Source organism: Callithrix jacchus, chromosome Y (genome assembly GCF_049354715.1).
Source record: "Callithrix jacchus isolate 240 chromosome Y, calJac240_pri, whole genome shotgun sequence".
Lineage (NCBI taxonomy): Eukaryota > Metazoa > Chordata > Mammalia > Primates > Cebidae > Callithrix > Callithrix jacchus.
This window is the reverse complement of record NC_133525.1, coordinates 14150417-14159116: the sequence shown is the minus strand read 5'-3', so window position 1 is coordinate 14159116 and position 8700 is coordinate 14150417.

The window sequence follows — 8700 nt, the reverse complement described above, 5'->3', positions numbered from 1 at the left end:
CTGTTAAACGAAATAGCAGACAGACTGACTGTTAAACACAGAAAAACGTATCTGTGAAACTGCTTTGTTGTGTCACCATTCAACTAAGGGAGTTGCACCTATGTTTTGATTAAGCAGGACCAAACCACTTTTCTTACAGAAGCTAGATTTGTTCATTCCAGACAAAAAGGGGGTATATGCAGTAATGAGAAATCTCTCACCTTAAAAAGTCAAAGGAAGCTATCTGGAAGAAAGCTTTTCAATATGTGCCTTCAAATTACAGAGTTACAATGCTTTGTGTATTCAGCAGTTTGCAAACGCTTTCTGTGGAGAATCTCAAAACTGACATTTCCAGAAAAATTACCTGTTATACAAAATAGTAGTAAGACTGCTTGTTAAACACAGAAGAAATGTATGTGTAAAATTGCTCTGGTGTGTCTACATTCAACTAAGGGAGTTTCATATGTTTTGATTCAGAAAGTTAGAAACATTTTCCAAGAGATGCTAGATTTGTTCATTCCAGATGGAAAGTGGGCATATGCTATAATAAAAAACCTCTCATTTTAAAAAATCAAAGGAATCTATCCAGGAGAAAGGTTTTCAATGTGTGCATTCAACTTATAGAGTTACACTGCTGTGTGTATGCAGCAGTTTGGAAATGCTTTCTGTGGAGAAACTCAAAACTGACATTTTCAGCAAAATTCTCTGTTATGTGAAATATCAGTAAGACTACCCATAAAACACCAAAGAAACATATCTGTGAAACTTCTCTTGTGTGTGGGAGTCCAACTAAGGGAGTTGCATCTAGGTTTTGACTAAGCAGGATAGGAACACTTTTCTTACAGGAGCTAGATTGGTTCATTTCAAACAGAAAGTGGGCATATGCTATACTGAGAAATCAAACACCTTAAAAACTCAAAGGAAGCTATCTGGAAGAAATGTTGTCAATGTGGGCATTCAGCTTACAGAGTTACACTGCTGTGTGTTTTCCGCAGTTTGCAAAAGTTTTCTGTGGAAAATCTCAAAACTGACATTTCCAGCAACATACAGTGTTATACAAAATAGCAGTAAGACTGCCAGAAAAACACTGAAGAAACATATCTGTGAAACTGCTCTGGTGTGTGTGCATTCCATGAAGAGAGTTGCATCTGTGTTTCTATAAAGCAGGTTAGAAACGCTTTTCTTACCAAAGCTAGATTTGTTCATTCCAGACATAAAGTGAGCATATGCTGTAATGAGAAATCTCTCACCTTAAAACTCAAAGGTAGCTATCTGGGAGAAAGGTTGTCAATGTGTGCATTCAACTTACAGAGTTACGTTGTTGTGTGTATGCAGCAGTTTGCAAAATTTTTCTATGGAGAATATCACAACTGACATTTTCAGGAATATCGGATGTTTCAGGAAATAGCGGTAAGACTGCCTGCAAAACACAGAAGAAACGTATCTTTGAAACTGCTCTGGTGTGTGTGCATTCAACTAAGATACTTGCATTTATTTTTTGATTTAGCCAATTAGAAACACTTTTATTACAGGAGCAATATTTGTTCATTCCAGATGGAAAGTGGGCATATGCTGTAATGAGAAGCTCTCACCTTGAAAACTCAAAGGAAGCCATCCAGGAGAAATTTTGTCAATGTGTGAATAATAATTACAGAGTTACACTGCTGTGTGTATTCATCAGCTTGCAAATGCGTTCTGTGAAGAACCTGAAAACTGACATTTTCAGCAAAATCCCGTGTTATAAGAAATAACAGTAAGAATGCCTGTAAAACACAGAAGAAACATATTTGTAAAACTGCTCTGGGGTGTGTGTGTTCAACTAAGAGAGTGGCATATTTTTTGATTCAGCTGTTAGAAACACTTTTCTTACAGAGGCTAGATTTGTTCATTCCAGATGGAAAGAGGGCATATGCTGTAATAAGAAATCTCTCACTTTAAAAACTCAAAGAAAGCTATCTGGGAGAAATTTTGTCAATGTGTGCATTCAAATTACAGAGTTACACTGATGTGTGTTTACAGCAGTTTGCAAATGCTTTCTGTGGAGAATCTCAAAACTGACATTTCCAGCAAAATTCCGTGTTATGTACAAAAGCAAAAGATTGCTTGTAAAACACAGAAGAAAACTATCTGTGAAACTGCTCTGGTGTGTGTGAGTTCTACTAAGAGTGTTGCATCAATATTTGGATTCGTCAGGTTAGAAACACTTTTCTTTCAGAAGATAGATTTGTTATTTCCTGATGAAAATTGGGTTTACGCTGTAATGAGGAATGTCTGACATTAAAAACTCAAAGGAAGCAATCTGTGAGAAAGGTAGTCAAAGTGTGCATTTAACTTACAGAGTTACACTGCTGTGTGGAAGCAGCAGTTAGCAAAAGGTTTTCTTGGAGATTCTGAGAGCTGACATTTTCAGAAAAAATCTGTAATATACGAAATAGCAATAGGACTGCCTGTAAAACACAGAAAAAAAGTATCTGTAAAACTGCACTAGTGTGTGTGCATTTAACTAAGAAAGTTGCATCTGTGTTTTGTTTCAGCCGGTTAGAAACACTTTTTTCACAGAACCTAAATTTGTTCATTACAGACGGAAAGTGGGAATATGTTGTAATGAGAAATCTCTCACCTTAAAAACTCAAGGGAAGCTACCCAGGAGAAATGTTGTCAATGTGTGCATTAAACTTACCAAGTTACACTGCTGTGTGTATGCAACAGTTTGCCAACGGTTTATCTGGAGAATCTCAAAACTGACATTTCCAGCAAAATTTTGTGTTATATGAACTAGCAGCAAGATTGCCTGTAAAACACAGAAGAATGGTATCTGTTAAACTGCCCTGGTCTGTGTGCATTAAACTGAGAGTGCTGCATCCATGTATCAATTCAGCTGGCTAGAAACAATTTTCTTACAGAACCTAGATTTGGTCATTCCAGACAAAAAGTGATCATATGCTGTAATGAGAAGTCTCTCACTTTGGAAACTTAAAGGAAGCTATCCAGGAGAATAGCTTTCAATGTGTGCATTCCACTTACCGAGTTACATTACTGTGTGTATGCAGGAGTTTGCAAATGCTTTCTTTGGAGAATCTCCAAACTGACATTTCCAGCAAAATCCCTTGTTATGAGAAATAGCAGTAGGACTACCTGTAAAACACAGAAGAAATGTTTCTCTGAAACTTCTTTGGTGTGTCTGCATTCAACTAAGGGAGTGGCATTTTTTTTATTCAGCAGTTAGAAACACTTTTCTTACAGAAGCTAGATTTTTTCATTCCAGATGGAAAGTGTTCCTATGCTGGAATGGGAAATCTCTCACCTTTAAACTCAAAAGAAGCTATCTGGGAGAAAGGTTGTCAATGTGTGCATTCAACTTACAGAGTTACGTTGCTGTGTGCATGCAGCAGTTTGCAACATTTTTCTCTGGAGAATCTTAAAACTGACATTTTCAGGAAAATCCCATGTTATAGGAAATAACAGTAAGATTGCCTGCAAAGTACAGAGGAAACGTATCTTTGAAACTGCTCTGGTGTGTGCGTTCAACTAAGATACTTTCATTTATGTTTTGATTCAACAGGTTAGAAACACTTTTATTTTTTTTCCTTTTTTTTTGAGATGGAGTTTCACTGTTGTTATCCAGGCTGGAGTGCAATGGCGCGATCTCGGCTCACCACAATCTCTGACTCCTGGGTTCAAGCAATTCTCCCACCTCAGCCTCCTGAGTAGCTGGGATAACAGGCATGCGCTACCATGCCCAGCTAATTTTTTGATTTTTAGTAGAGACAGGGTTTCACCATGTTGACCAGGATGGTCTTGATCTCTTGAACTCATGATCTACCCGCCTTGGCCTCCCAAATGCTGGGATTACAGGCTTAAGCCACAGCGCCCAGCCTGAAACACTTGTCTTACAGAAGCAAGATTTCTTTATTCCAGTCAAAAAGTGGGCCCATGCTGTAATAAGAAACTCTCATCTTGAAAACTCAAAGGAAGCCGTCTGGGAGAAATTTTGTCAATGTGTGCATTTTATTTACAGAGTTACACTGCTGTGTGTATGCAGCATTTTGCAAATGCTTTCTGTGGAGAATTATTACACTGACATTTCTAGCAAAATTCCATGTTATACGAAAAGACAGCAAGACTGCCTGTAAAACACAGAAGAAACATACGTGTGAAACTGCTCTGATGTGTGTGTGTGTTCAACTAAAAGAGCTGCATCTATGTTTTGACTCAACAGATTAAAAACACTTTTTCTACAGAAGCTAGATTTGCTTATTCCAGATGGAAAGTGGGCATCTGCTATAACGAATAATCTCTCCTCTTAAAAACTCAAAGGAAGCTATCTGTGAGAAAGATTATCAATCTCAGCATTAAACATACAGAGTTACACTGCTTTCTGAATGCACCACATTGCAGATGCTTTCTGTAAACAATCTCAAAACCGCAGAGATGCTTTCTGTGGATAATCTCAAAATCTCAATTTTCAGCATAATTCTGTGTTACACGAAATAGGAATAAGATTGCTTGTAAAACAAGAAGAAATCTATCTGTGAAACTGCTCTGGTGTGTGTGAGTTCAACTAATAGTGTTGCATCAAATTTTGATTCAGCAGGTTATAAACACTTTTCTTTTAGAAGATAGACTTGTTCTTTTCAGATGAAAATTGGGATTATGCTGTAATGAGGAATCCCTGACATTAAAAACTAAGAGGAAGGTATCTGTGAGAAAGGTTGTCAAAGTATGCATTCAGCTTACAGAGTTACACTGTTGTGTGGATGCAGCAGTTTGCAAAAGTTTTCTTTGGAGATTCTAAAAGCTGACATTTCCATAAAAAATCCTGTGCAATACGAAATAGCAATAGCACTGCCTGTAAAACACAGAAAAAACGTATCTGTGAAACTGCTCTGGTGTGTGTGCGTTCAATAAGACAGTTCCATCTGTGTTTTGATTCAGCAGGATGATAACAATTTTCTTACAGTAGCTAAATTTGTTAATTCCAGACAGAATGGGGGCACGTGCTATAATGAGAAATCTCTCACCTAAAAAACTCAAAGAAAGGTATCCTGGAGAAATGTTGTCAATGTGTGCATTCAGGTTAGACAGTTACAATGCTGTGTGTATGCAGCAGTTTGCAAACGTTTTCTGTGGAGAATCTCAAAACTGACATTTCTAGCAAAATCCCATGTTATACGAAATAGCAGTAGGACTGCCTGTAAAACACAGAAGAAACTTATCTGTGAAACTGCTCTGGTGTTTTTGCATCCAACTAACAGAGGTCCATCTGTTTTTCAATTCACCAGGTTAGAAACACTTTTCTTACAGAAGCAAGATTTGCTCATTCCAGAAGGAGTGTGGGCATATGCTGTTATGAGAAATTTCTCAATTTAAAAACTCAAAGGAAGATACCCAGGAGAAAGGTTGTCAATGTTTGCGTTCAACTGACAGAGTTACACTGTTGTGTATTTGCCACAATTTGAAAGGGCTTTCTGTGGAGAATCTGAAAACTGATATCTCCAGCAAAATTCCCTAATTTACAAAATAGCAGTAAGACTGCGTGTAAAACAAAGAAGAAATGAATCTGTGAAACTGCACTGTTGTGCGTGCATTCAGCTAAAATATTTGCATCTGTTTTGATTCAGCAGGGTAGAAACACTTTTCGTATAGAAGCTAGATTTGTTCATTCCAGATGAAAAGTGGGCATATGCTCTAATGAGAAATCTCACACTTTAAAAACTCAAAGGAATCTATCTGGGAGATAGGTTATCAATGTTTGCATTCAACTTACACCATTACACTGCTGTGTGTATGCAGCAGTTTGAAAACATTTTCTGTTGAGAATTTCTAAACCGACATTTCTAGCAAAATTTCATGTTATAAGAAATAGCAGTAGGACTGCCTGTAAAACAGAGAAGAAATGTATCTGTGAAACTGCTCTAATGTGGGTAAGTTCAACCTTAAGGGTTGAATCTATGTTCTGATTCTGCAGGTTGGAAACACTTTTTTTTTAAAAAAAGAAAGGTAGATTTGATCGTTCCAGATGGAAAGTGGGCATATGCTGTAATGAACAATTTCTCACCTTAAAAACTCATAGGAATCTATTCAGAAGAAAGGTTCTCAATGTGTGCATTAAACTTACAGAGTTACACTGCTGTGTGTGTGAAGCAGTTTGCAACGACTTTCTTTGGAGAATCTGAAAACTGACATTTCCAGCAAAATCCTGTGTTATACAAAAGAGCAGTAAGAATGCCTGTAAAACAAAGAAGCAACGGATCTTTGAAACTGCTCTTGTGTGCGTGCTTTCGACTAAGATAATTGCATCTATGTTTTGGTACAGTAGTTTAGAAACACTTTTTTTACAGAAGTAGATTTGTTCATTCTAGATAGAAAGTTTGCATATGCTTTAATGAGAAATCTCTCATTTTAATAACTCAAAGGAAGCTATCTGTAAAATGTTGGTCAATGTGTGCATTCAAGATACCATGTTACACTGCTGTGTGTATGCATCAGTTTGCAAACGCTTTCTGTAGAGAATCTCAAAGCTGACATTTCCAGCAAAATTCCAGGTTATACAAAAAAGAAGTATAACTTCCTTTAAAACACAGAAGAAATGTATCTGTGAAATTGTTCTGGTGTGTGTGTGTTGAACTAAGAGAGTTGCATCTATGTTTCAATTAAGCAGGTTATAAACACTTTTCGTACAGAAGGTATATTTGTTTGTTCCAGACAGAAAGTGAGCATACGCTGTAATGAGAAATCTCTCCCCTTAAAAACTCTAAGGGAGCAATCTGAGAAAAAGGATTACTATGTGTGCACTCACTTTTCAGAATTACACTGCTGTGCTTATGAAGCAGTTTGCAAACACTTTCTGTGGAGAATCTCAAAACTGACACCTCCAGCAAAATCCCATGTTACACGAAATAGCAGTAAGACTGCCTGTAAAACACAGAAGAAAGTTATCTTTGAAATTGCTCTGGTGTATGTGCATTCAAGTGAGAGTTGCTCCAAAGGTTCTATTCAGCAGGTTAGAAATACTTTTCTTACAGAAGATAGATTTGTTCATTCCAAAATGAAATTGGTCATATGCTGTAATGAGAAATCTCTGACCTTAAACTCAAAGGAAACTATATGAGAGAAGGGTTGTCAATGTGTGCATTTAACTTACAGTTTCACTGCTGTGTGTATGCTGCAGTTTGCAAACGCTCTCTGTAGAGAATCTCAAAACAGACATTCCCAGCAAAATCTGTGTTATACAAAATAGTAGTAAGACTGTCTGTAGAGCACAGAAGAAACGGATCTGTGAAACAGCTCTGGGGTGTGTGCGTTCAACTAAGTGAGTTGCATCTATGTTTCGATTCAGCAGATTAGAAGCACTTTTCTTACAGAAGCTAGATTTGTTGATTCCAGATGGAAAGTGAGCATATGCTGTAATGAGAAATCTCTCACCTTAAAAACTCGAAGGATGCTGTCAGGGAGAAAGGTTGTCAATGTGTGCATTCAACTTACAGAGTTACACTGCTTTCTATATGTACCAGTTTGAAAACGCTTTCTGTGGACAATCTCAAAACTGACATTTCCAACGAAATCCTGTGTTATACAAAATAAACAGTAAAATATAAAAAGCATATATGTGAAACGGTTCCAGTGTGTGTGCGCTGAACTAAGAGAGTTGTGTCTATATTTTTATTCAGCGGGTTAGAAACACTTTTGTTACGGAAACCACATTAGTTGATTCCAGACGGAAAGTGAGCATATGGTGTAATGAGAAATCTCTCACTTTAAAAACTCAAAGAAATCAATCCGTGAGAAAAGCTGTCAATGTGTGCCTTCAACTTACAGAATTACACCACTCTGTACATGCAGCAGTTTGCAAATGCTTTCTGTGGAAAATCTCAAAACTGAAAACTTTAGCAAATTTCCGTGTTATATAAAATAGTACTAAGACTGTCAGTAAAACACAGAAGAAACGTAGCTGTGAATCTTCTCTGGTGTGTCTGCGCTTAACTAAGACAGTTGCATCTCTGTTTCAATACTGCAGGTTAGAAACACTTTTCTTACGGAAGCTAGATTCATTGATTCCAGACGGAAAGTGGTCATGTGCTGTAATGAGAAATCTCTCATTTTAAAAACTCAAATGAAGCTCTCCAGGAGAAAGTTGTAACTGTGTGCATTCAACTTAGAGTTACACTGTGGTGTGTATGCAGCAGTTTGCAAACGCTTTCTGTGGAGAATCTCAAAACTGACACTTCCAGCAAAATTCTGAATTATGCAAAATAGCAGTAGGACAGCATGTAAAACACAGAAGAAACATATCTGTGAAACTGCTCGCGTGTGTGTGCGTTCAGCTTAGAGACTTGCATCTGTGTTTTAATTCAGCAGGTTAGAAACACTTTTTTTACAGAAGCTAGATTTGTTGATTATAGACAGAATGTGGGCATATGCTATAATGAGAAATCTCTCATTTTGAAAACTCAAAGGAAGCTATTTGGGAGAAAGGTTGTCAATGTGTGAATTCAACTTATAGAGTTACACTGTGGTGTGTATTCAGCAGTTTGCAAACGCTTTCTATGGAGAATCTGAAAACTGACATTTCCAGCAAAATTCCATATTATAAAAAATGGCAGTGAAACTACCTGTAAAAAACACTGGAAACATATCTTTGAAGCTACTCTCATGATTTTGTGTTCAAAAAATAGACTTGCATCCATGTTTTGATTCAGCAGGTTAGAAATACATTCCTTA